Genomic DNA, 27060 nt, shown 5'->3' with positions numbered 1-27060 from the left:
GCTCTTCCAAAGGTCCTGAGTTCAATTCCTAGCAACCACATGGTGGCTCAGAACCATTTTTAATGGGGTCTGGTGCCCTCTTGTGGCCTTCAGGCATACACACAGACAGAATATTGTATACATAATAAATTATTTGAAAAAAAAAGAGAGGTTCACTGAGTTTTATAAGTTTTATAGCTGGGTAGGTATGTTGATTTCTCTTTTCCTTTGGCAGCTTGCATAGCATCTTCAGGTACTACTAGAGCTAGTCCTTGGGAAGGAGGCTTGCAGGTCAGTTCCAACTCTATTTCCCCGAGGTCTATGTCTGAAATGTGTAGTATCTTTAACAAAGGCACTGAAACTATATCAATAGCTATGTCAAAATGGAAGAGAATTTTCCAATAATAAAAATAGTGGGAAAGTTATAGTAAGTAAGGTTTTTTGGACTGTATAAACACTAAATTTCTGGATGTCAAGCAGCAGTTTTATGTTGAGGTATAGCAACTTAATATTAGGGGATCCTGGAAAAGTGACTAAAAGTTTGTACAGTTTGAAGCACAGACAAATGCAGTCACCTTTAAAATGTGTAAACTCGTGATGAAACATTTGAGTACTGAGACTGTGACTCAGTGTAGAGTATTTGTTTAGTATGGGTGAGACACGGGCTTTGTTCCTGATATCCCCCAACAGTCCTTCAGTCTTCCTTTTGGTGCTTAAATTGATTTTCTTTTAGGAAGAGAAATTTCTGTTGCACGAATAATAAAAACCTAGAGATAGATATTGGGTTCAAGTCGAAGATCAGAAAAGCAAAGCAGTCAAGCAACTAGAGAGACCTTATCTCTACCAACTCTCAGACGAACAAAAAACATTCTACTCTCTGCCCAGTCATATTGCTCCTGTCTTCACCTCTCTCCATTAAGGTGTGTGATTCCCAAAAGCTGGGATTAAAGGTGTGAACCATCACCACCTGGATCTGTTTGTGGATTGATTTTGTGTAGCCCAGGGTAGCCTTGAACTCAAAGAGATCCACCTAACTCTGTCTTCTGAGTCCTGGGATTAAAGGTATGTGCTATCACTCCCTGGCCTGTAGGGCTGACTAGGGTGGCTGCTTTGCCTTCTGATCTCTAGTAAAACTTTATTTATTAGAACACAAATACTATAACACTAAAAATGTCCAATGTTTTTGAGGATGCAGTGATTTGACCTTTTCAAAAGAGATAAAAATGTACAATTTATTAGCTTTGAAAAGCAGTATGCAAATTTTTGTAACTCTCTCAAAGGTCTTACTGCTTTAACTCATAAATTCATTTTAGAAATTTGTCTTAAATAGCCTGAAAAACAAACATAAGAAACTGTGCATAGGTGCTGGAGGGATGGCTCAGAGGTTAAGAGCACTGATTGCTCTTCCAGAGGTCCTGAGTTCAATTCCCAGCAACCACATGGTGGCTCACAACCATCTGTAATGAGATCTGGTGCCCTCTTCTGGTTTGCAGCATATATGTAGGGAAAACACTGTATACATAATAAATAAATCTTAACAAAAAAAAAACTGTGCATAGCAACTTTAAGCCCAGCATGGAATCATGAAAATGGATTGCTACCAGTTAAGTACCGATTGTAAAAACATTCCATTTCTTCCTTCATACTGGACATTTCCATGTGTGTTTGGGGAAATCTAATAGTTGAGGAAAAGGCTAAAGGAAAGAAACAATGAGTGAGCTCTGTTTGTTGTGTTTTTTATTTTGCTCACAAGGATAGGAAAGACAACTTAAAAACTAATGCAGCAGAAACAGTAGACTTGGGGCACAGAGGTGAGGGGGGAGGGAATGGGAGGAGAGGAAGGAGGGGAAACTGCGGTCAGGCTGTAAAATAAATAAATAAATAAAAGTAATTCAGAGGTTGTCATTACCATCAGAAACCAAATGTTTGCTGTTGTGATCCTTCTGCATCATCCTGAAGATAAACAGTCTGTAAGTGATCTTTGAAATCTTAGAAGATGGCTATAGAATGCTACAGGGATTACTCTGGTTACTTGTTGGTTAGTTGGTCTTTCTTCAGAGATAGGGTCTTACTGTGTGGCCCACGTTGGCTCGGGGTTGATGCATTCACTTGCCTCTGCCTCCTAAGTTCTGTGATTATAGACCTGCCCTACCCACATATTTACATCTCCTGTTAGGTCTTATTAACGTACATATTTTTCATGTGCAAAGAAAAAGTGATGTTTTCAAGATTTGACATGATCCATTGTTTTTGAAAAAAAAAGTATAGATTTGACTTCTGTATACACAATTTTTGGATTCTACATTCTTGTCACCCAGGCCATTCTTGAGGAGTTGTGGTTATCTTTGTGATTTAAACTTTTGCTTTACCTTGCTATTTTCTGTTTGGTGTAAGGTTTAAGGAGAAATAGAACAGTATCTCTTGCCTTAAAATGACAAGGAGTTGGGGCTAGAGGAGTGGTCAGCGGTTAAGAGCACTGGCTGCTCTTCCAGAGGTCCTGAGTTCAATTCCCAGCACCCACATGGTGGCTCACAACCATCTGTAATGGGAACTGATGCCCTCTTCTTTCATGCAGGCACACATGCAAATAGAAGCACTCACACACATAAATAATTCTTCTAAAAATAGCAAGAAATTGGGCTATGTTTAAGATTAATGAAAACCTTAGTTAGGCAGTGTTCATTTTTACTTTATTTTTCCATAAAATTTCTTTATTCTCTGGATTGGTTAAACTAACTACTTGCTGCTGATGTTTTTTTTTTCTTTTGTACTTTTGAGACACGATTTCTATGTATCCCTGACTGTTCTGAAATTCTCTATGTTGACAAGGCCTTGAACTCAAAGAGATCTGCCTGCCTCTGCCTCTCAAGTGCTGAGATTAAAGGTGTGTGCCACTATGCCCATGCCCAGGTCTAACTGCTTTCTTAAGATTCTTTATAGTGTGTGCATGTGTGTGTATGGTGTGTGTGGTTTAGTGTGGTATGTGTGGTCTAGTATGGTGTGTCATGTATATGTATGTGTGTGTGGTGTATTGTGATGGGTGTAGGTATGTGTGTGTGGTGTAGTGTGTAGGTGTGTGTGATGTGGATGGTGTGTATATGTATGTGTGTGGTACGTGTGATGTAGTGTGGTATAGTGTGGAGTGTGTGATGTGTGTATGTATGTGGTTTAGTGTGATGTGTATTGTGTATATATGTATGTGTGTGGTGTGTATTGTGTGTGGTGTGTATGTGTGTTGTATAGTGTGTGAGGTATTTGGTGTGTGTATGTGTGTGTGGTGTAGTTTGTGTGTGATGTGTGTATGTATATGTGTTTGTAGCATGGTGTGTGTAGTGTGTTTGTATCGTGTGTGTATGTGTTGGTGTAGTGTGTAGTGTGTTTGATAAAATGTGTGTATTTTTATGACAGATTTCCTTTGAAGAGAAATGAGAAAGAAACTTAGACATATTAGTGAACTGTCTTTATACAATTTTAGACTGTCTTAAGCATATTTTGTCCTAGTTCACTTACTACCTGAGTTTGTTTTAGTTTAACATTAACTGGGTGTGTGTCACAAAGACAGAAATTGTCCTTTAGACAACTCGCCGTAAGCCATCACTGATCTCATCCTGAAATAGTCGACTTTTATCGGTGTTGGTTTCTTTCATGGACCTGAAGGCTTTGAGATTGAAAATATTATGAGTATCATGTGATAGCAGCATTCATGTCCTTGTTTTTTCATGTTTTCTGTAAACAGCAGAGTTTAACATGAAAAAACATTTTATAGAATTTTGGAACAAGTTGGTTCTTGTCATGGACAGAGGCAAAACAGACTTAGAAATTGCTTGCAGTTGATGCTTTTAGGGTAAAACACTTCTATACTTTGGGACCACTGCCAGCGTTGAGATGCCCATGTGCAGTGTCCTCATCAGGGAGCATGACATCCACTGGTGTGCCTGTCATATGAGCCATCTTAGAGCCTAGGACTCTTTTCACCCTCACTTTCATAAAGCTTAGTTTTTACCTGGGTCTTTAGCACATGGTCAGCTAGTTGCAGATCCCTGCTCTGCTGCATCTCTTCACTCTTCCTTTTCCTGGTAGAGGTGCTTATTTCCTCCTTATTGGTTATGCGGAGATCAAAGGTTAAGCTTGGCCATGCCCTCCACATTCTCAGGGAAGAAGAAGAATGAATTGAGTATAAATTAAATAAAAATCCTTCATGAAGACAAATACGCTTGCTCTCTCAGTAGCCCCATGTAATTTTTCAGATTTAAAAATTGACCTCATGCATTTGTTGATGTTAATATAGAAACACTTCACTCAAATTTTATAGTGTTTTTCATGATTATTCTCTTATTATTATTTTATTTATTTTTTATTTATATTATATTTATTATTTTATTATTTATTTTTTATCTTATTATTATTTTATTATTTATTTATTATATTATTATTAATTGTAGTATGATAGAACTGCCAGACTCAGTGTAGTGAGCTCTGCAGTTAGTATTGCCTCCATGGAGGTTTAATGTTCAGAGTCTAAAGACTGTTCATATTGAAGCAGCCAGCACCTACCCAGAAGAAATGCTCCCGTTTTCATAGGCATTTCAGACTCTTACTTGAAAAGTTTCATATGTTTTTTTTTGTTTCTTCACTTAGTATAGTGGTCAGTATTTTATATATGACCAAAGATAAATGTCTTAAAAGTTTTAGAAGCTGAAAGTGACTATTATTTTTTTTGCAGAACATTTTCTCCTAGGTAGTATCAGTGATGATGTAGTAATTTCTCAAACTTCCAAGAAACAGGAAGTATGATCATTATAATTCGTAGTGTGTTTGTGTGTATTTTTATGACAGATTTCTTTTGAAGAGAAATGAGAAAGAAACTTAGACATATTAATGAACTGTCTTTATAGAATTTTAGACTGTCTTAAGCATATTTTGTCCTAGTTCACTTACTACCTGAGTTTGTTTTAGTTTAACTGGGTGTGTGTCACAAAGACAGAAATTGTCCTTTAGACAACTGGCCGGAAGCCATCACTGATATCATCCTGAAATAGTGGACTTTTAGCGGTGTTGGTTTCTTTCGTGGACCCAAAGGCTTCGAGATTGAAAATATTATGAGTATCATGTGATAGCAGCATTCATGTCCTTGTTCTTACGGTTTGAAATTTTTCCTTCTTTAGAATGTTTACATTCCCTATTGTTATTGACTCCATTTATAGGATTTTGATTTATTAGTAATATTGACTAATATATCTAAAGTCTTCATAAAATCGCTTAGATCAACTTTTATAATTTCATTTAAGTTAACTCATGGTTTCTAAAGCAGCAGTGATTTTATTTAAGTCCTAGGAGACATAGAGCTATATCTGGACTCAGCTTTTAGTTGTCACATCTAGAAATGGAGATTTTGGTGATTGGTCATTGGAAGGCAGAATCCTAAGATTCACAGGCAACTATAACATGGTTCTTTGGTCTCTATATATTAATAGTGCTGAGAATTTAAAGTCCTGGTTTAGTGTAACAACGTTATTCAAAAGTAAATACTCTTTACGTATTAACATTGTTAGTAGATATCATACTGAACTTTATTTTGGACCTTTATTTTTGACAGACAGGCTACAAGGACATCTTTGTTGTCTGATGGACACAAACTTTGGGAAGTTGTGGTTTATAATCTGCTGGCTAGGGTTTCAGCCTGTCTCTATTGTGCATGTTTAGGTAGTGCAGCTTCACAGATGTTTAAAGACAGACATCATAAATGCTTTTCTAGGTATTTAAAGTTAGGTACCAAATATCATGATTTAATCATAAGTTTTTAGTACTTAGAAGCATGGTGTAAGGGTTTAAATTAAGCATTGTCACACCCGAAGGCTATCTGCTTGCTTGTTAACAGATGGTATTTGGAGGCAGGAACATGCCAGAGCCTCTAACCTCATCACTGGAGTAGCTGGTTGATGGGACAACAGTTTGGTTGGCTGTTGGGAGATGGAGCTTCATGGGGTATTTCTGTGAAGTGATGCCTTGCTCTGGCTTTTTAGCTCTCAGTTACTGTCTGTTGGCTGAGTAAGCAGCCTTCTCTGTTATGTGCTTCATCCACTACTTTTTTGTCTTGTCTGAGGCCCATACTGTAAAGCCATCTGATCATGGATCTCTAAAACCTTTAGTCATTTTAGGTTCCTGAATGTATTTTGTTATAGGGATAAAAAACAAATAGCCATATTTTTCATTATCTTTAAAAAATTACAACCTTCACTCATGAGGCAGAGGCAGGGAGATCTCTGTGAGTTTGAGGCTAGCCTGTTCTACAGAGTGAGTTCTAGTACAACCAGGGTTACAGAGAGATACTCCACCTCAAAAACAATAATAACAAAAAATCCAAACAGACAAAATAACAACGACAAGTAATAAACACCTGACTTGCATGGGAGTGGCCCCAAGTTCCAACCCAGCCAAAAGGAAAAAGAATAACGATAAATGAAAATTCCTAATGTAAAACTCATATATTTATAAATGAGATGACTAAGAAAAATAATCTATAAAGAAGAATACAGGCCGTTCCATAATTTTGTTTAAACACACAATGAACTTTGATTTTGTTTAGTTTTGTTTTTTTATGAAAAAAGCCTTGAACTTTTAAACACATGTATAGGGAAAGAAGGCCTTTTAAACATGTTTAAAGTTAGAAAGCCTTTCTTTTTTTAAATAAGCCACAGTGGCAAAGTTCTTAAAAAATGTCTCTTTTTTCTGGTACAGAACTGAAAGGTCCAAATATAACTTTTCCCACATATGTGAAAAGTTCTAGCTTTTAGCATTCCCAGAAACAGCAGAGTTTAACATGAAAAAACATTTTATAGAATTTTGGAACAAGTTGGTTCTTGTCATGGACAGAGGCAAAACAGACTTAGAAATTTATGAGTATGACTCTGCATACTCATAAAACGAGTCTGGCAATGTTCCTTCTGGTTATGTTTTGTGCAACATCTGGAGGAGTACAGGTAGTTCTGATGGAATTTTTCATTAAAATCATTTGGCCCTGGGATATTTGGTTTGCTTTTGATGAGAGCTTCGATTTCCTTTAAGAGTATATGCCTAAAAAAAACAGAGTATATGGCTATTTAAATTGCTCATCCAAGCCTTATTTTATTTTAGGTAAATGTTGACTAGCCAGAAAATTGTCCATTTCATTTATGTTTCACAATTTTGTGGAGTACAGGTTTCTGTGGTTTGATCTAAGGATTCTGTGGATTTCCTTAGTGTCTGTCATGTATCCGTTTTCATTTCTGATTGTGTTAGTTTGTATATTCCCTCTTGTCTTTTATTTGTTTGCATTAGGGTTTGTTTATCTTCTTTATTTTTTCAAATAACCTGCTTTTTGTCTTACTGATTCATTGTATTTTTTATTTGTTTCAGTTTATTTCCGCCCTCAATTTTTTTATTTTCTTTTTTCTACTTATTCTGGTCATGTCTGCTTTTTTTTTTTGAGACCATTCACATGTGTTGTTAAGTCACTAGTGTGAGTTTTCTGTTTATGCTAGGAAGTTTCCTCTTGGCACTGATTTCATAGTGTTACATAGGTTTGGGTACAAATTGCCTTCATTTTTGTTGAGTTTCAGGAAGTATTTATTTTATTTTTCATTAATCCATGCGTGGTTAAGTAGTTTGCTGTTCACTTTCCATTGTTTTGTAGGATTTCTGATAGTACTGTTGTTGTCAAGTTCTAATTTTAAATCATGGTCATTTGATAGGACACAGTGTATTACTCCATTTTTTTTCTGTGTATGTTTACTTTGTTCCACAGTGTGGTCAGCTTTATAGACCTTTTCATGATGTGCTGCGAAGATGGATTTTCCTCTTAGCGCCACTTTCAGTTTGGTTGCGTTGTGTCTTTATTTTCTTTGAATTCAAGGAATACTTTCATTTCTTTATTTCTTCCCTGACCCAGGTATGGTTTAGTTTTTGCCTGTTCCCTTTCCATGAGTTTGTCGGTTTTTGGTGTAATAGCAGTTGTTATACTTCAACTTTGATCCATTGTCATCTGATAATGCTCATGTGCTTGCAAAATTTTTGTAAATATTTACTTTCTTGGTAATTTATTTATCATGTATGTGATATTCTGTCTGTGTGTGTGTCAGCAGGCCATAAGAGGGCGCCAGACATCATTACAGATGGTTGTGAGCAACAATGTGGTTGCCGGTAATTGAACTCAGGACTTTTTTAAGAGCAGGCAATGCTCTTAACCATTGATCCATCTATCCAGCCCAATCAACCCCCCTACCATTTTTTTGTCTGGATTTTCAAGACAGGGTTTTTCTATAGCTTTTGGTTCCTGTCCTGTAAGTAGCTCTTGTATACCAGTCCTGCCTAGAACTCACAGAGATCTGCCTGCCTCTGCAAAATTTTTTTGTGTCATATAAGGTTCACTTTGTTATCCATGTATGTGGTCAATTTTAGAGAAGGTTCTATGAGAAGGTGAGAGGATATATGCTTTACTATTAGGGTTACTATTAGGGTTTACTATTAGGGTGCTTTTATATTACTGAAATTTATATTTGGTATTGATACTTCATCCTGATGATATATTCCTGCTGTGAGTATAAAGTATTTGCTGCTCTTAATATTCTTTCTTAATACTGTATCTTTTGTGTTTTTATTATTAGGCATTGATGGTTTCTGTTTCAGTCTATTTGGTGTTCTGTATGCTTCTTTTACCTTAATAGGAATATCATTTTTTAGGTTGGGAAAGATATATTCTCTAATTTTGTTGAATCCTTTTCCTCCATTACAGTTTTCAAGTCTTGAAATCTTTCTATTACCATTTTGATTGCTTTTTCTTGGTTTTCTTTCCCAGGGTTTCTTTGATTTCTCATTTCTTCAGAGTTGTTGTCATTTTTCTCAGCCTTTTGTTTAAAGTTGTTTTTTTACATTCTTTTGATGGTCCCTATATTTTTCATAATTTTAAGTTTAAAGTCTATTTCATGTGCTACCTCTGGATTAGGGTGTTCAAATTCTCCTGTTGTATATTCCCTGGCTTTTCATACTATCATGCTTTCTTTCAAATTGTTGGAGGTATTCTTACATAAATGCATGCACATTTGTACCAATCCTGTTAGGAGAGTCTTGCCTGCTTGGTATGGTCTTTGCTGCGGCTATCTCTGTGCTTGTGGTTTTTTCTTGGTTTGCCTTTTCTTAGTTTTCTTAGCTCTGCAGCCTCTTATATCTACTCCACCCTGGAGTAGACTGTGGTGATGGACATCAACACACTCCAGATGGATAGGAGTCCTTGGTGGCAAGCTAGGATGGGATAGAGTATTTTTGCATTCATGTTCATAAATGAGATTAGTTTTTACTTCCCTTCCTCGGTTGAGTCTTTTTTGTTTTCGCATCAATCTTACTGCCTAGTTATAATAAGAGTTCTTGCAATGTTCCTTCTGGTTACATTATGTACAACACTTAGAGGAGTATAGGAAGTTCTAATGTAATTCTTCATTAGTACCATTTGGCCCTGGGATATTTTGTTTGCTTTTGATGGGAACTTCTATTTCCTTTCATAGTATATACCTATTTAAATTGCTCACCTAGGCTTTATTTTATTTATGTAAGTGGTACCTATCCAGAAAATTGTCCATTTCTATTCTGCTTCACTATTTTGTACAGTACAGGTTTATATAGTATGATCTAAGGGTTCTGTGGATTTCCTTTGTGTCTGTTGTAATGTATCCATTTTAATTTCCAATTGTTTTAGTTTGGATGTTCTCTCTCATCTTCTTTAATTGTTTGCATAGGGGTTTGTCTACCTTTATTACATAAAATAACCTGTTTGTTGTTTGTTATCGTTTAGTATCTGAGTAAGTGTTAATGGTTTTTGTCATGGTTTTTGTTTATGGTTCTGGTCCATGTTTGTGTAAGGGGGTATTGATTTTTGGTAGTCATCTTTTTAGTGTTTACGGTTCAATTTCAGGTTCTTGTCGCAGTTTTGGGTAATTGTCATGTTGCAGATTTGAGTTGGTCTTGGCATTCATTGTTAGGGTTTTGGTATAAGTTTTATGGTTAGAGGGTTAGGATTAGTGTTGGGGTTTATGGGTTGGGTGTTGGGGTAGTGGCTGGTGTTATGGTTTGGTGTTCTGGTTATGATCAGTGGGTTATGTTTTTTGTTTGTGTTTGTGTTTGCATTAATGTTCCTGTGTAGTGCTCAGGTTCTGGTTTGGCTTATGGTTTACATTTCAGGTTATATTTTGGGTTAGGATTTGGGTAGGAATTCTGTTTATGGTTTATGGGTTATTGTTTATGGTTTAGCTTAGGGTCATAGTTTGGGTTTGTATTTGTGTTCAGGTTCAGGTTAGTGTTATGGTTTGGTTCTAAAGATTGTAGTTTGGGGTTCTGACTGGGATTCTGACTAGGGCTGTGATTCTGGTTAGCATTAAGGTTCAGGTTCTGGGTTAGGGTTCCGGTTAGAGTTCCGGTTAGGGCTGAGGGTTAGGGTTAAGGTTGGGGTTAGGGTTATAGTTAAGGTTAGGTTTTGGGTTAAGGCAGCTATCATCTTTTAAATGTGGATCTGTATTGCAGTAGTGGCTGTGTGGAAGGTAATCAATGCCAGAAAACGGCCTCCGGTTACTTTTATTCTCGTCTTGGTTCATCCCAGTGACACATAGTAAATCACACGTGATATTTCAGAGCAGTTGTCACTAGGTTAACCATATGTGCCCCAATTGACCAATTTTTATTGAAGTACTTTGCCAAATTTGTTCAAAAGTTTTCCAAATATATGGCTGATGTTTTAGAGTACATTACGTAAAATCTGGACATGCAGATTATATTTCTTAATTTTCATTAACATTAATCCATGTATGATTAATGGACTATGCTGAGAGCCTTTTATGACAAGTGCAATATGTGCCTATTTTATTACTCATTAGGTTGTTCATAATTACTTATTCTTTATATTTATTTCTATCATGGACTACATTAATGCATTTATGACTGTTGTACCATCCCTGCATCTCTGGTGAATTGATCATGAAGGTTTCTATAATGTATTCCTGCATTCGGTGTGCCATCATTTTATTGAGTATTTTTGCATTCATATTCATTACTGAGATTATTTTTTAATTCTCTTTCTCAGGTGAGTCTTTTTGTTTTCACATCAATCTTACTGCATACTCAAAAAGAGTTCAGGCAATGTTCCTTCTGGGTATATTATGTGCAACACTTAGAGCAGTATAGGTAGTTCCGATGGAATTCTTCATTAAAAGCATTTGGCCCTTGAATACTCTGTTTGCTTTTGATGAGAGCTTTTATTTTCTTTAGGAGTATATACATATTTAAATTGCTCACCTATGCTTTATATTATTTATGTAAATGGTACCTAGACAGAAAATTGTCCATTTCATTTCTGTTTCACAATTTTGTATAGTACAGGTTTCTGTGGTATGATCTAAGGGTTCTGTCGATTTCCTTAGTGTCTGTTGTCATATATCCCTACTCATTTCTGATTGTGTTAGTTTGCATGTTCTCTCTTGTCTTTTTTATTAGTTTGCATAAGGGTTTGTCTATCTTTATTTTCTCTAACAACCTGCTCTTTGTCTCATTGATTTATTGCATTTTTGTTTCTATATAAATTATTTCATCCCTCAATTTGATTACTTTCTGTTTTCTACTCCTTCTGGTCATGTCTGGTTTTTTGTTCTAGAGCATTCACATGATTTAACTCACTAGTGTGAGCTTTCTGTATGAGCTAGGAACTTTCCTCTTAGCACTGCTTTCATATTGCTCATAAGTTTGGGTATAATGTTCCTTCATTTTTGATCAATTTTAGGAAGTCTTTATTTTACGTTGACCCTTGGGTAGTTCAGTAGTTTGCTGTTCAATTTCCATTGTTTTGTAGGATTTCTGAGAATGCTGTTGCTGTCAAGTTCTAATTATAAATTGTGGTCTTCTGATAGGACACAGTGTATTACTCCATTTTTTTCCTGTGTATGTTTTCTGTGTTGCTTTATAAAAGTATTCATGAGGTGCTGGGAAGATGGTATATTCTTTTTTTTTTTTTTTTTTTTTTTTTTTTGATTTTTTTTATTGATAAAAGTAGGATAAAGAAAAGAAAAAAAACAAATTTCCACCTCCTCCCACCAGCCTCCCATTTCCCTCCCCCTCCTCCCACTCTTCTCCCCCTCCTCCCACTCTTCTCCCCCTCCTCCCACCCCTCTCCCCTTCCCCCCACTCCTCTCCCCCTCCCTTTCCAGTCCAAAGAGCTGTCAGGGTTCCCTGCCCTGTGGTACGTCCTAGTTCCTCCCCCCTCCATCCATATCTAGGAAGGTGAACATCCAGACTGGCTAGGCTCCCACCAAGCCAGCACATTGCGTAGGATCAAAACCGCATGCCATTGTCCTTGGCGTCTCATCAGCCCTCATTGTTCGCCATGTTCCGAGAGTCCAGTTTTATCCCATGCTTTTTCTGGTAACAGTCCAGCTGGCCTTGGTGAGCTCCCAGTAGATCATCTCCACTGTCTCAGTGGGTGGGTGCACTCCTCGTGGTCCCGACATCTTTGCTCATGTTCTCACTCCTTCTGCTCCTCATTGGGACCTTGGGAGCTCAGTCTAGTGCTCCAGTGTGGGTCTCTGTCTCTATCTCCATCCATTGCCAGATGCAAGTTCTAGGATGATATGCAATATATTCGTCAGTATTGCTCTAGGGTAGGGTCATTTCAGGTTCCCTATCCTCAGCTGCCCAGGGAACTAACTGGGGACCTCAGCTTGGGCACCTGGGAGCCCCTCTAGGGTCAAGTCTCCTTCCCACCCTAAATTGGGTCCCTTAACTAAGAATTGTGGTTCCGTGCTCCCCTATCCAACCTTCCTTTATCCCGATCCTCCTGTTTCCCCAAGTCCACCCTCCTACCCTTCTACCTTTTCTCTCCCCATCTCCCCTAACCCCCATCCCACCCCACCCCCAAGATCCCACTTTCCCCCCCGGCAATTTTGTCTACTTCCCTTATCCAAGAGGATAACTATATGTTTTTCCTTGGGTTCACCTTCTTACTTAGCTTCTTTAGATTCGCCTATTGTAGACTCCGTGAACCCTATTTATGGCTAGAAACCAATTATGAGTGAGTACATCCCATGTTCGTCTTTTTGGGCCTGGGATACCTCACTCAGGATAGTGTTTTCTATTTCCATCCATTTGCATGCAAAATTCGAGAAGTCATTGTTTTTTACCGCAGCGTAGTACTCTAGTGTGTATATATTCCATACTTTCTTCATCCATTCTTCCATTGAAGGGCATCTAGGTTGTTTCCAGGTTCTGGCTATTACAAATAATACTGCTATGAACATAGTTGAACAAATGCTTTTGACATGTGATAGAGCATCTCTTGGGTAAATTCCCAAGAGTGGTATTGCTGGGTCCAGGGGTAGGTTGATCCCGAATTTCCGGAGAAACCGAAACACTGACTTCCACAGTGGTTGCACAAGATTGCATTCCCACCAGCAATGGATGAGGGTACCCCTTCCTCCACAGCCTCTCCAGCAAAGGCTATCCTTGGTGTTTTTGACTTTAGCCAATCTTACAGGTGTAAGATGATATCTCAAAGTTGTTTTGATTTGCATTTCCCTGATCGCTAAGGAGGTTGAGCATGACCTTAAGTGTCTTTTGGCCATTTGAACTTCTTCTGTTGAGAATTCTCTGTTCAGTTCAGCGCCCCATTTTTTAATTGGGTTAATTAGCCTTTTAAAGTCTAGTTTCTTGAGTTCTCTATATATTTTGGAGATCAGACCTTTGTCTGTTGTGGGGTTGGTGAAGATCTTCTCCCAGTCAGTAGGTTGCCTTTGTGTCTTAGTGACAGTGTCCTTTGCTTTACAGAAGCTTCTCAGTTTTAGTAGGTCCCATTTATTCAATGTTGCCCTTAATGTCTGTGCTTCTGGGGTTATACCTAAGAAGCGATCACCTGTGCCCATCTGTTGTAGGGTATTGCCCACTTTCTCTTCTATCAGATTCAGTGTTTTCGGGCTGATATTGAGGTCTTTAATCCATTTGGACTTGAGTTTTGTGCACGGTGATAGATATGGGTCTATTTTCATTCTTCTACAGGTTGACATCCAGTTGTGCCAGCACCATTTGTTGAAGATGCTTTCTTTCTTCCAATGTAAACTTTTAGCTCCTTTATCGAAAATGAGGTGTTCATAGGTTTGTGGGATAAAGTCCGGGTCTTCTATACGATTCCATTGGTCGACTTCTCTGTTTTTATGCCAGTACCACCCTGTTTTCATTACTGTAGCTCTGTAATAGAGTTTGAAGTCAGGGATGGTAATGCCTCCAGAAGATCCTTTATTGTATAGGATTGTTTTGGCTATCCTGGGTTTTTTGTTTTTCCATATAAAGTTGATTATTGTCCTCTCCAGATCTGTGAAGAATTTTGATGGGATCTTGATGGGGATTGCATTGAATCTATAAATTGCCTTTGGTAGAATTGCCATTTTTACTATGTTGATCCTCCCAATCCAAGAGCAAGGGATGTCCATCCATTTTTTGGTATCCTCTTCAATTTCTTTCTTCAATGCCTTAAAGTTCTTGTCAAATAGATCTTTCACTTCCTTGGTTAGATTTACCCCAAGATATTTTATGCTGTTTGTGGCTATCGTGAATGGAGAAGCTTCTCTGATTTCCCTCTCTGCTTCCATATCCTTTGAGTATAGGAGGGCGACTGATTTTTTGGAGTTGATCTTGTATCCTGCCACATTACTAAAGCTGTTTATCAGCTGTAAAAGTTCTTTGGTGGAATTTTGGGGGTCGCTTATGTACACTATCATATCATCTGCGAATAACGAAAGTTTAACTTCTTCATTTCCAATTCGAATCCCCTTGATCCCATTATGCTGTCTTATTGCTATTGCTAGAACTTCCAGCACTATATTGAAGAGGTATGGCGAAAGTGGGCAGCCTTGTCGTGTTCCTGAGTTAAGCGGGATGGCTTTGAGTTTCTCTCCATTTAATTTGATGTTAGCTGTCGGCTTGCTGTATATAGCTTTTATTATATTTAGGTATGACCCTTGTATCCCTAATCTCTCCAAGACTTTTAACATAAATGGATGTTGAATTTTGTCAAATGCTTTTTCAGCATCTAATGAAATGATCATATGGTTTTTTTCTTTCAGTTTATTTATATGATGGATTACATTGATAGATTTTCGTATGTTGAACCAGCCCTGCATCTCAGGAATGAAGCCTACTTGATCATAATGGATAATTTTTCGGATGTGTTCTTGGATTCGGTTTGCCAGTATTTTGTTGAGGATTTTTGCGTCGATATTCATGAGTGAGATCGGCCTGTAATTCTCTTTCCTGGTTGAGTCTTTGTGTGGTTTTGGTATCAGAGTAACTGTAGCTTCATAAAAGGAATTTGGTAATGACCCTTCTGTTTCTATATTGTGGAATACATTGAGGAGTATAGGTATTAGGTCTTCTTGGAAGTTCTGGTAGAATTCCGCATTGAAACCATCTGGCCCTGGGCTTTTTTTGGTAGGGAGGTTTTTGATAACAGCTTCTAGTTCTTCGCGACTGACAGGTCTGTTTAGCTTGTTCACCTGGTCCTGATTTAATTTTGGTAAATCGTATTTATCTAAGAAAGTGTCCATTTCTTTTACATTTTCCAGTTTAGTGGCATACAAGCTTTTGTAGTAAGATCTAATGACTCTCTGAATTTCCTCTGTGTTTGTGGTTATGACCCCCCTTTCATTTCTGATCTTATTAATTTGCAAATTTTCTCTCTGCCGTTTGATTAGTTTGGATAGGGGTTTGTCAATCTTGTTGATTTTTTCCAGGAACCAGCTTCTTGATTCATTGATTCTTTGGATTGTTTTTTGTGTTTCTATTTTGTTGATTTCAGCCCTCAGTTTGATTATTTCCAGTCTTCTACTCCTCCTAGGTGAGTCTGCTTCTTTTTTTTCTAGAGCTTTCAGGTGGGCTGTTAAGTCTCCAATATGTGCTTTCTCTGTTTTCTTTAAGTGGGCACTTAGTGCTATGAACTTTCCTCTCAGGACTGCTTTCATAGTGTCCCATAAGTTCGAGTATGTTGTTTCTTTATTTTCATTGAATTCAAGGAAGACTTTAATTTCTTTCTTTATTTCCTCCTTAATCCAGGTATGGTTCAGTAGTTGACTGTTCAGTTTCCATGAGTTTGTAGGCTTTCTGGGGGTAGCATTGTTGTTGAATTCTAACTTTAATCCATGGTGGTCTGATAAGACACAGGTGGTTAGTAATATTTTTTTGTAGCTGTGTAAGTTAGCTTTGTTACCAAGTATGTGGTCAATTTTCGAGAAGGTACCATGAGCTGCAGAGAAAAAGGTATATTCTTTCCTATTTGGGTGGAATGTTCTATAGATGTCTGTTAAGTCCATTTGCTTCATTACCTCCATTAATTCTCTAATTTCTCTGTTAGGTTTCTGTCTGATTGACCTGTCCATTGGTGAAAGAGGAGTGTTGAAGTCTCCTACTATTAGTGTGTGCGGTTTGATGGCTGCCTTGAATTTTAGCAATGTTTCTTTTACATACGTGGGTGCTTTTATATTAGGGGCATAGATATTCAGGATTGAGATTTCTTCCTGATGAATTTTTCCTGTTATGAGTATAAAATGTCCCTCTCCATCTCTTTTGATTGATTTAAGTTTGAAGTCAACTTTGTTAGAAATTAGTATGGCCACACCTGCTTGTTTCTTAGGTCCATTTGCTTGATAAGCCTTTTCCCAGCCCTTTACTCTGAGTAGGTGCCTGTCTTTGTGGTTGAGGTGTGTTTCTTGTAGACAGCAGAATGTTGGATCCTGTTTTCGTATCCAGTCTCTTAGCCTGTGCCTTTTTATAGGTGAGTTGAGTCCATTGACATTAAGTGATATTAATGACCAGTGGTTGTTAACTCCGGTCACTTTTTAAGTAGTAGGGTTTGTGTGTTTCCCTTCTTTGAGTTGCGCTGGTGAAGGGTCTCTAGATGTCTGAGTTATTGAGGTCTCTGTTGGACTCCTTGGTTAGTGATTTTCCTTCTATTATTTTCTGTAAGGCTGGATTTGTGGCTACGTATTGCTTAAATTTGTTTTTATCCTGGAAAATTTTGTTTTCTCCATTTATGGTGAACGAAAGCTTGGCTGGATATAGTAGTCTGGGCTTGCATCCATGGTCTCTTAGTTTTTGCAGTACATCTATCCAGGACCTTCTGGCTTTCATGGTTTCCATAGAGAAGTCAGGTGTAAGTCTAATAGGTTTACCTTTATAAGTAAGTTGGCCTTTTTCCTTTGCGGCTCTTAATATTCTTTCTTTATTCTGTATATTTTGTGTTTTGATTATTATATGGCGAGGGGATGTTTTTTTTTGATCCAGCCTATTTGGGGTTCTGTATGCCTCTTGAACCTTCATAGGTACATCCTTCTTCAGGTTGGGAAAGTTTTCTTCTATAATTTTGTTAAGTATATTTTCTGGACCGTTGAGCTGCACTTCTTCTCCTTCTTCTACTCCAATAATTCTTAGGTTTGGTCTTTTTATTGTGTCCCATATTTCCTGAATGTTTTGTGATGAGAGTTTGTTGGACTTGCTGTTTTCTTTGATCAGTGCGTTTATTTTCTCTATGTTATCCTCAGACTCTGAGATTCTTTCTTCTATCTCTTGTATTCTGCTGGTTATGCTTGTTTCTGTAGTCTCTATTCGTTTACCTAGATTTTCCATGTCCAGCCGGCCCTCTGTTTGTGTTTTCTTCTTTGCCTCCATTTCATTTTTCAAATCATGAACTGTTTCCATTATCTGCTTGATTGTTTTTCCTTGCTTTCCTAGGGTATCATTCACTGATTTACTCAATTCCTCGAACTTTCTGTTATACTTCTCATCCATTTCTATAAGGGCGTTTTTTATATGCTGTTTAAGGGTGTCAATCACTGTCATGAAGTCAGTTTTTTCTCCTTCTTCATGATTAAGGTGTTCATGTCCTCCTGTTGTGAGGTCGCTGGCTTCTGGTGGTTTCGTGTTGTTTTTCAGATTGTTGGGTGAATTCTTGCATTGGCGTCTCCCCATCTCTTCCTTCCAATATTCTCCTATGGATCTTCTTTTACAGGATCAGGTCTTCTTGCCAACTGATGTACCTTCCAAGTGATGTCACTCCCCCGTGATGTTTCTCCTGGAGTCCAGTTCCGATCTCCTTGCTGCTTGGTTAGCTTGCAAACAAAGGCCCACCCTGCTTGCTGCAGGCAGGTTATGGAGACAAAGGAGCTACCACCTTCCCCTTTGCACTCACCTTCGGGTTCAGTCCCAGCGCCCAGGCAGGCTGAACAGGGAGGCACTCTGCCCCAAGAAGGGAGGGATGGAGGGAGACAGAGGGTAGGGGGATCTGGATGTAAGCTGGATGGGATAGGAAGAGAGAGGAGGAACCGGGCAGTGTAGCCCTGTAGGTTGATCAGGAAGTGTAGGCGGGCTGTTCCCGGGTGCCACAGCACTCACTCACCACAATGATGTCTCACTTGGTGCCCTGATCGAAACTCCGTGCTGCTTGGTTCACTCGCAGACAAAGGGCCCACCCTGCTTGCTGCAGGCGGGCTATGGGGACAAAGAAGCCCCCGAGCTCCCCTTTACCCTACGCTTGGGGTTAGGACCCAGCGCCCAAGCAGGCTGAGCACTAGGCGCTCTGCCACCAGGGAAGGGAGGGGGGAGAGAAACAGAGGGTGGGGGGATCTGGATGTAAGCTGGATGGGATGGGAAGAGAGAGGAGGTACCGGGCAGTGTAGCCCTGTAGGTTGATCAGGAAGTGTAGGCGGGCTGTTCCCGGGTGCCGCAGCACTCACTCACCACAATGATGTCTCACTAGGTGCCCTGATCGAAACTCCGTGCTGCTTGGTTCGCTCGCAGACAAAGGGCCCACCCTGCTTGCTGCAGGCGGGCTATGGGGACAAAGAAGCCCCCGAGCTCCCCTTTACCCTACGCTTGGGGTTAGGACCCAGCGCCCAAGCAGGCTGAGCACTAGGCGCTCTGCCACCAGGGAAGGGAGGGGGGAGAGAAACAGAGGGTGGGGGGATCTGGATGTAAGCTGGATGGGATAGGAAGAGAGAGGAGGTACCGGGCAGTGTAGCCCTGTAGGTTGATCAGGAAGTGTAGGCGGGCTGTTCCCGGGTGCCACAGCACTCACTCACCACAATGATGTCTCACTAGGTGCCCTGATCGAAACTCCGTGCTGCTTGGTTCGCTCGCAGACAAAGGGCCCACCCTGCTTGCTGCAGGCGGGCTATGGGGACAAAGAAGCCCCCGAGCTCCCCTTTACCCTACGCTTGGGGTTAGGACCCAGCGCCCAAGCAGGCTGAGCACTAGGCGCTCTGCCACCAGGGAAGGGAGGGGGGAGAGAAACAGAGGGTGGGGGGATCTGGATGTAAGCTGGATGGGATGGGAAGAGAGAGGAGGTACCGGGCAGTGTAGCCCTGTAGGTTGATCAGGAAGTGTAGGCAGGCTGTTCCCGGGTGCCGCAGCACTCACTCACCACAATGATGTCTCACTAGGTGCCCTGATCGAAACTCCGTGCTGCTTGGTTCGCTCGCAGACAAAGGGCCCACCCTGCTTGCTGCAGGCGGGCTATGGGGACAAAGAAGCCCCCGAGCTCCCCTTTACCCTACGCTTGGGGTTAGGACCCAGCGCCCAAGCAGGCTGAGCACTAGGCGCTCTGCCACCAGGGAAGGGAGGGGGGAGAGAAACAGAGGGTGGGGGGATCTGGATGTAAGCTGGATGAGATAGGAAGAGAGAGGAGGTACCGGGCAGTGTAGCCCTGTAGGTGATCAGGAAGTGTAGGCGGGCTGTTCCCGGGTGCCACAGCACTCACTCACCACAATGATGTCTCACTAGGTGCCCTGATCGAAACTCCGTGCTGCTTGGTTCGCTTGCAGACAAAGGGCCCACCCTGCTTGCTGCAGGCGGGCTATGGGGACAAAGAAGCCCCCGAGCTCCCCTTTACCCTACGCTTGGGGTTAGGACCCAGCGCCCAAGCAGGCTGAGCACTAGGCGCTCTGCCACCAGGGAAGGGAGGGGGGAGAGAAACAGAGGGTGGGGGGATCTGGATGTAAGCTGGATGGGATAGGAAGAGAGAGGAGGTACCGGGCAGTGTAGCCCTGTAGGTTGATCAGGAAGTGTAGGCGGGCTGTTCCCGGGTGCCACAGCACTCACTCACCACAATGATGTCTCACTAGGTGCCCTGATCGAAACTCCGTGCTGCTTGGTTCGCTCGCAGACAAAGGGCCCACCCTGCTTGCTGCAGGCGGGCTATGGGGACAAAGAAGCCCCCGAGCTCCCCTTTACCCTACGCTTGGGGTTAGGACCCAGCGCCCAAGCAGGCTGAGCACTAGGCGCTCTGCCACCAGGGAAGGGAGGGGGGAGAGAAACAGAGGGTGGGGGGATCTGGATGTAAGCTGGATGGGATGGGAAGAGAGAGGAGGTACCGGGCAGTGTAGCCCTGTAGGTTGATCAGGAAGTGTAGGCGGGCTGTTCCCGGGTGCCGCAGCACTCACTCACCACAATGATGTCTCACTAGGTGCCCTGATCGAAACTCCGTGCTGCTTGGTTCGCTCGCAGACAAAGGGAGATGGTATATTCTTTCCTGTTTGGGTGTATTATTCTAAAGATGTCTCTTAGGCCCATTTCATTCATTACATCTCTTAGTTCTCTTATTTCGCTTATAAATTTTTGTCTGGTTAACCTGTTCATTGTCGATTGCGGAATACTGAGATATCCTGCCATTAGTGATTAGGTTTTGATGAGTAATTTGAGTTCTAATCATGTTTCTTTTACATGTGTGAGTGCACTTGTATGACAATGATTGAGGCTTCATCTTGATAGATTGAACTTGTTATTAGTATATAGTGCCTTCTCCAAGTGTTCTGACTTACTTTAGTTAGAAATCTAATGTTAGATATTATGGTAGCCATTCCTGATTGTTTCTTGGGTCCTTTTCCATACCCTTTATTCTGAGGCGCTGTCTGTCTTTGATGTTGAGGTGTTTTTCCTGTATACAATAGATTGTTGATTTTTGTTTTCCTGTCTATTCTCTTAGACTGTGTCATTATATGTGGTTTGAGCACATGTATAGTAAGAGACATTAATGACTATTAGATGATAATTTCTGTTATTTTTAAGTGAGAGTTGTTGTTAGAGTTTTGCTGATGCGAGTTTTTTTTTTTTTTGCTTTAGAATTTGTGTGTGAAGTTTTCATTCTTGCATTGGTGTTTTCCTTGTAGTAAGGGTGGGACTTTTGATATGTCTTTTTACAATTTTTTATGGTCAGGTGATACCTTGTTTTTAAGCAATGGTGAAAGGAAGCTTTGGAGGTTTTAGTAGTCTGTATTTGTATTCAAGGTCTCATATTGCCTGCTGCACATTTATCCCTGCTCTTTTTGCTTTCACGGTTTCCTTTGATACGTTGGGAGTAATTCTGATAGGTTTACCTAAATATGTTACTTGGCCATTTTCTTTTGCACATCCTGATATTCTTTATTCTGTATGCTTTTGTGTTTGATGTTTTGATATGACTAGGGGATCTTTTTAATCTACTTTATTTGTTGTTCTTTATGCTTCTTATACCTCCTTCTGAAGGTAAGATATCCTTCTTTAAGTTTTGTAAGTTTCGTTTTATAATTTTCTTGATTATATTTTCTGTGCCTTCTATCCCTCATTTCTTAGGTTTTGTTTTCTGTTGTTTACCCAGATTTTATGTATTTTTTTTTTAAAAATTTGTTAGGTTTCATGGTTTTTTTTTTCCTTACCTTATCTAGCATTCTTCAAACCTGAGATTCTCTCTTCCATTTGTTTTATTCTGTTTGTTGTACTTCCCTCTGTAGTTTCTGTTCATTTTTTCCTGGATTTTCATATCTGGGGTTTCTATTGTTTTCTTTATGGCTTATATTTCAGTTTTTGGTCTTAAACCGTTTTAATCAGCAGTCTGGTTTTTACCCCTTCGTTATCTTGCTTTTTTGTGTGATTTTTAATTTTTTTCATATTTCAGCTGTTGCTTTTTTCTTCGTTTTTTAGTTAGATTTTCATTTCACTTTATATGTATTTATCATCTCAATAAAGTTATCTTCCTACGTACTTATAGTCCTTTTTTCCTTTGTTTTGAATCTGCCTGGTCTGTGATCACTTGATTCTGATGTTACAGTGTGACCTTAGGATGTTGTATAAATTATTGCATTAGAGTCGACCAACTTCTTTTCATTTTACCTTGGCAGTGTCTTTGCATCTTGTTCAAATTGTTACAGTGGCTGTCTGAGTCTTTGGGAAGTGTTCTTGGTCTGCTCTGTGGTTTGGGGGGTCTCATTTCTCCTGTTCTTTTTTTTCCCATTTTACTTTATTGCTCCTTTGGTATACTCTGTGCAGTCACAGCTTGTTTGTGGACTTGCTCTCTTGATCTTCTGACATGAGGCAGGTAGAGGATGACCCAAAATATTTGTCTATCGATGTTCCAGAGAGTGTGGCATTGTGCTGTGTTGCTGTTCATGTACCTGTTTGTTTTCTCTGTATTGTAACCCATTTCTTTCAGAGTTGCAGCACGTTGGAGCGCAAACTGGTAAGTTTTTGGGTTGGATGGGGTTAGCAGCTTTCAGGGTTTAGTGGGCGGGGTGAGTATTAGGGTAGACTGCATGTAGGCAACTATCTCTTGTTAGCTAGCTAGAGATGAAAAACCAATTTGGATGGTGCTTGGGGATTTTACCCAGTATGTCTATCTGAGATGATTGCTTGTCCTGCCGGGTACCTGGACACTCTGTTCTTGGTCCTTGGTTTGGATAAGGTTTATGGCTAGGGTTTGTGGATAAGGCTTATAGCTAGGGCCAGGATTTAGGTCTATGGGTAGTGCCTAGGGGGTTAGGATGGTGGTGTTGCGGATCTGTAATTGGGTTACAGTTGGAGTTAGGTTTTAGAGTTAAGGGGTTAGAGTTATGATTTCCAGTTCTGGCTCAGATTTGTGTTAAGGGTTAGGGTTCTGGACAGTGTTTTGTTCTTGTGCTTTGCTTGGGTTTATGGTATGTTTTAGATTTAGGGTTTTTGATTTGTTTAAGATATGGTTGTGTGCTTTGTTTTTTGTTCATGCATTGATTTACGTTTTTGTTTTCGGTTTTGAATCAGCATTTGTGTTTGTGTTAGGTTTTGTGTTATGGTGTGGCTTCTGTTTTTGGCTCATGTTGATGTTCTTTTTTATTGCTTATTGGTTATGAGTCTTGTTAGGTTATCAGTTTCAGGTTTTTGAAGTGGGGTCGAGGGTACATGTACAGCTTGGGTTTGTAATGGAGTTATGGGTTTGTGTTAGGTTCCAGGTTAGGGTTTAGTACTAATGATTGTCTTTGGATTAGTGTTTGGGTTATGGTTTAGTTTCGCGTTGGGGTTCGGGTTATGTTTCTGATCATGGTTTCTGTTTACGGTTCCGGTCCTGGTTTGGTTTAGGGGGTATTGATTTTGTGTCGTTATCTGTTTAGTGTTCAGTTACATTTCTAGGTTCTTGGCACAATTTGGGGTGAGTGTTAGGGTCCGGATTGGATTGGGTGTTGGCGTTCGTTGTTAGGGGTTTGATGTAAGGTTTATGTTTACTGGGTTAGGGTTACTGTTGGTGTTTATGGGTTACGTGTTGGTGTTGGATTCAGTTGCTAGTGTTAGGGTTAGGTGTTCTGGTTATGATTAGGGTGTTATGGTTTCTGGCTGTGTTTGTGTTGGCATTGCTTTTATGGTTTAGTGCTTAGGTTCCGGTTTGGGTTATGGTTTACAGTTCGGTTAAGAGTTCAGGTTAGGATTTTGATTAGAAGTATGATTAGCGTTTATGGGTTTAGGGTTTAGTGTTAAGCCTTGGGTCATAGTTTGGGTTAGTATTCGTATTCATGTTCAGGTTAGTGTTATGGTTTGGATTTAGGGTTTGTTGTTTGGGGTTCTGAATCAGGTTTTGAAGAGTTCTGGCTAGGGTTAGGATTTTGGTTAGGTTTAAGATTCAGGTTCTAGTTAGGTTTCTGGTGAGAGTTAGGTTTCTAGCTAGGGTTAGGGGTTAGGGGTTGGGGTGGGATTTAGGGTTGGGGTGGGGGTTAGTGTTAGTGTTAGGGGTCAGGGTCAGGGGTCGGGGTCAGAGGTCGGGTTAGGGTCAAGGCTTAGAGTCAAGGCTTAGGGTCAAGGCTTAGGGTCAAGGGTTAGGGTCAAGGGTTAGGGTCAAGGGTTAGGGTCAAGGGTCAGGGTCAAGGGTCAGGGTCAAGGGTCGGGGTCAGGGGTCGGGGTCAGGGGACGGGGTCAGGGGTCGGGGTCAGGGGACGGGGTCAGGGGACGGGGTCAGGGGACGGGGTCAGGGGACGGGGTCAGGGGACGGGGTCAGGTGTCAGGGTCAAGGGTCAGGGTCAAGGGTCAGGGTCAAGGCTTAGGGTCAGTGTCAGGGGCCAGGGGTCGGGGACATGGTCAGGGGTCAGGGGTCAGGGGTCAGGGTCAGGGTCAAGGTCAAGGGTCGGGGTCAGGGTCAGGGTCAGGGGTCGGGGGTTGGGGGTCAGGGTCAGGGTCAGGGGTCAGAGGTCAGGGTCAGGCATCAGGGTCATGGTCAAGGTAAAGGGTCGGGGTCAGGGTCAGGTGTCGGGGTCAGGTGTCGGGGTCAGGTGTCGGGGTCAGGTGTCGGGGTCAGGTGTCGGGGTCAGGTGTCGGGGTCAGGTGTCGGGGTCAGGTGTCGGGGTCAGGGGTCGGGGTCAGGGGTCGGGGTCAGGGGTCAGGGTCAAGGGTTAGGGTCAAGGGTAAAGAGTCAGGGGTTATGGTCAGGGTCAGGGGACAGGGTCAGGTGTCGTGGTCAGGGGTCAGGAGTCAGGGTCAAGGGTCAAGGGTCAGGGGCCAGGGGTCAGGGTCAGCGGCCAGGGGTCGGGTACAGGGTCAGTGGTCAGGGGTCAGGGTCAGAAGTCAGAGGTCAGGGATCAGGGGTCAGGGTCAGGGGTCAGAGGTCATGGTCAGGGATCATGGTCATGGTCAAGGTAAAGGGTCGGGGTGAGGGGTCGGGGTCGGGGGTCGGGGGTCAGGGGTCAGGGGTCGGGGTCAGGGGTCAGGAGTTAGGGTCAAGGGTCAGGGTCAAGGCTGAGGGTCAAGGTTCAGGGTCAGGGTCAGGTGTCAGGGGTTATGGTTAGAGGGTCAGGGTCAGGGTCAGGGGCCGGGGTCAGGGGTCAGTGTCTGTGGTCAGGCATCAGGGTCAGGGGTCAAGGGTTAGGGTCAAGGTCAATGGCCAAGGGTCAAGGGTCATGGTCAGGGGTTAGTGTCAAGTGTCAGGGTCAGGGGTCAGGGTCGAGGGTTAGGATCAAGGGTTAGGGTCAAGGGTAAAGGGTCAGGGGTCAGGGGTCAGGGGTCAGAAGTCAGGGTCAAGGGTCAGGATCAAGGCTTACGGTCATGGTCAGGGGTTAGGGTCAAGGGTCAGGGTCAGGGGTTAGGGTCAGGGGTCAGGGTCAAGGGTCAGGGTCAAGGGTAAAGAGTCAGGTTTTATGGTCAGGGTCAGGGGACATGGTCAGGTGTCGTGGTCAGGGGTCAGGGGTTAGGGGTTAGGGGTCAGGGGTCAGGGTCAAGGGTCAGGGGTCAGGGGCCAGGGGTCGGGTACAGGGTCAGTGGTCAGGGGTCAGGGTCAGAATTCAGAGTCAGAGGTCAGAGGTCAGGGTCAGGGATCAGGGTCATGGTCAGGGTCAGGGTCAGGGTCAAGGGTCGGGGTCAGGTGTCGGGGTCAGGTTTTGGGTGTCAGTTGTCGGGGTCAGGTGTCGGGGTCAGGTGTCGGGGTCAGGTGTCGGGGTCAGGTGTCGGGGTCAGGGGTCAGAGGTCAGGGTCATGGATCAGGGTCATGGTCAAGGGAAAGGGTCGGGGTCAGGGGTCGGGGTCGGGGTCAGGGGTCGGGGTCGGGGTCAGGGGTCGGGGTCGGGGTCAGGGGTCGGGGTCAGGGGTCAGGGGTCAGGGGTCGGGGTCAGGGGTCAGGGGTTATGGTCAAGGGTCAGGGTCAAGGCTGAGGGTCAAGGGTCAGTGTCAGGGTCAGGGTCAGGAGTCAGGGGTTAGGGTTAGAGGGTCAGGGTCAGGGGCCGGGGTCAGGGGTCAGGGATCAGGGTCAGGGCCAGGGGTCAGGCATCAGAGTCAGGGGTCAACGGTTAGGGTCAAGGTCAAGGGCCAAGGGTCAAGGGTCAGGGTCTGTGGTCAGGGTCAAGAATCAAGGGTCAGGGTCAGAGGTCAGGATCAAGGGTTAGGGTCAAGGGTTAGGGTCAAGGGTAAAGGGTCAGGGTCAGGGGTCAGGGGTCAGGGTCAAGGGTCAGGATCAAGGCTTAGGGTCAGGGTCAGGGGCCAGGGGTCAGGGGTCAGAGTTAGAAGTCAGGGTCAGGGGTCAGGGTCAGAAATCAGGGTCATGGTCAGGGGTCAGGGTCAGGGTCAGGGTCAGAAGTCAGGGTCAGAAGTCAGGGTCAGACGTAAGGGTCAGAAGTCAGGGTCAGAGGTCGGGGTCAGGTGTCGGGGTCAGGTTCAGGGTCAGGGGTCAGAGGTCAGGGTCAGGGATCAGGGTCATGGTCAAGGTAAAGGGTCGGGGTCAGGGTCGGGGTCAGGGGTCGGGGTCAGGGGTCGGGGTCAGGGGTCGGGGTCAGGGGTCGGGGTCAGGGGTTAGTGTCAAGGGTCAGGGTCAAGGCTGAGGGGCAAGGGTCAGGTTCAGGGTCAGGGGTCAGGGGTTAGGGTTAGAGGGTCAGGGTCAGGGGCCGGGGTCAGGGGCTGGGGTCACTGGTCAGGGGTTAGTGTCAAGGGTTAGGGTCAAGGGTCTGTGTCAGGGGTCAGGGTCAAGGGTTAGGATCAAGTGTTAGGGTCAAGGGTCAAGGGTAAAATGTCAGGCGTCATGGTCAGGGTCAGGGGTCAGGGTCAAGGGTCAGGATCAAGGCTTAGGGTCAGGGTCAGGGGCCAGGGGTCGGGTACAGGGTCAGTGGTAGGGGTCAGGGGTCAGGGGTCAGGGTCAGAAGTCAGGGTCAGAGGTCAGGGTCAGGGATCAGGGTCATGGTCAGGGGTCAGGGGTCAGGGGTCAGGGTCAGGGGTCAGGCATCAGGGACAGGGGTCAAGTTTCAGTGTCAAGGTCAAGGGCTCAGGGTCAGGGGTCAGGGT

This window comes from Microtus pennsylvanicus, chromosome 12 (genome assembly GCF_037038515.1).
Source record: "Microtus pennsylvanicus isolate mMicPen1 chromosome 12, mMicPen1.hap1, whole genome shotgun sequence".
Taxonomy (NCBI): Eukaryota; Metazoa; Chordata; class Mammalia; order Rodentia; family Cricetidae; genus Microtus; species Microtus pennsylvanicus.
The sequence above is the reverse complement of the archived record's forward strand: the minus strand, read 5'-3'. Positions refer to the sequence as shown.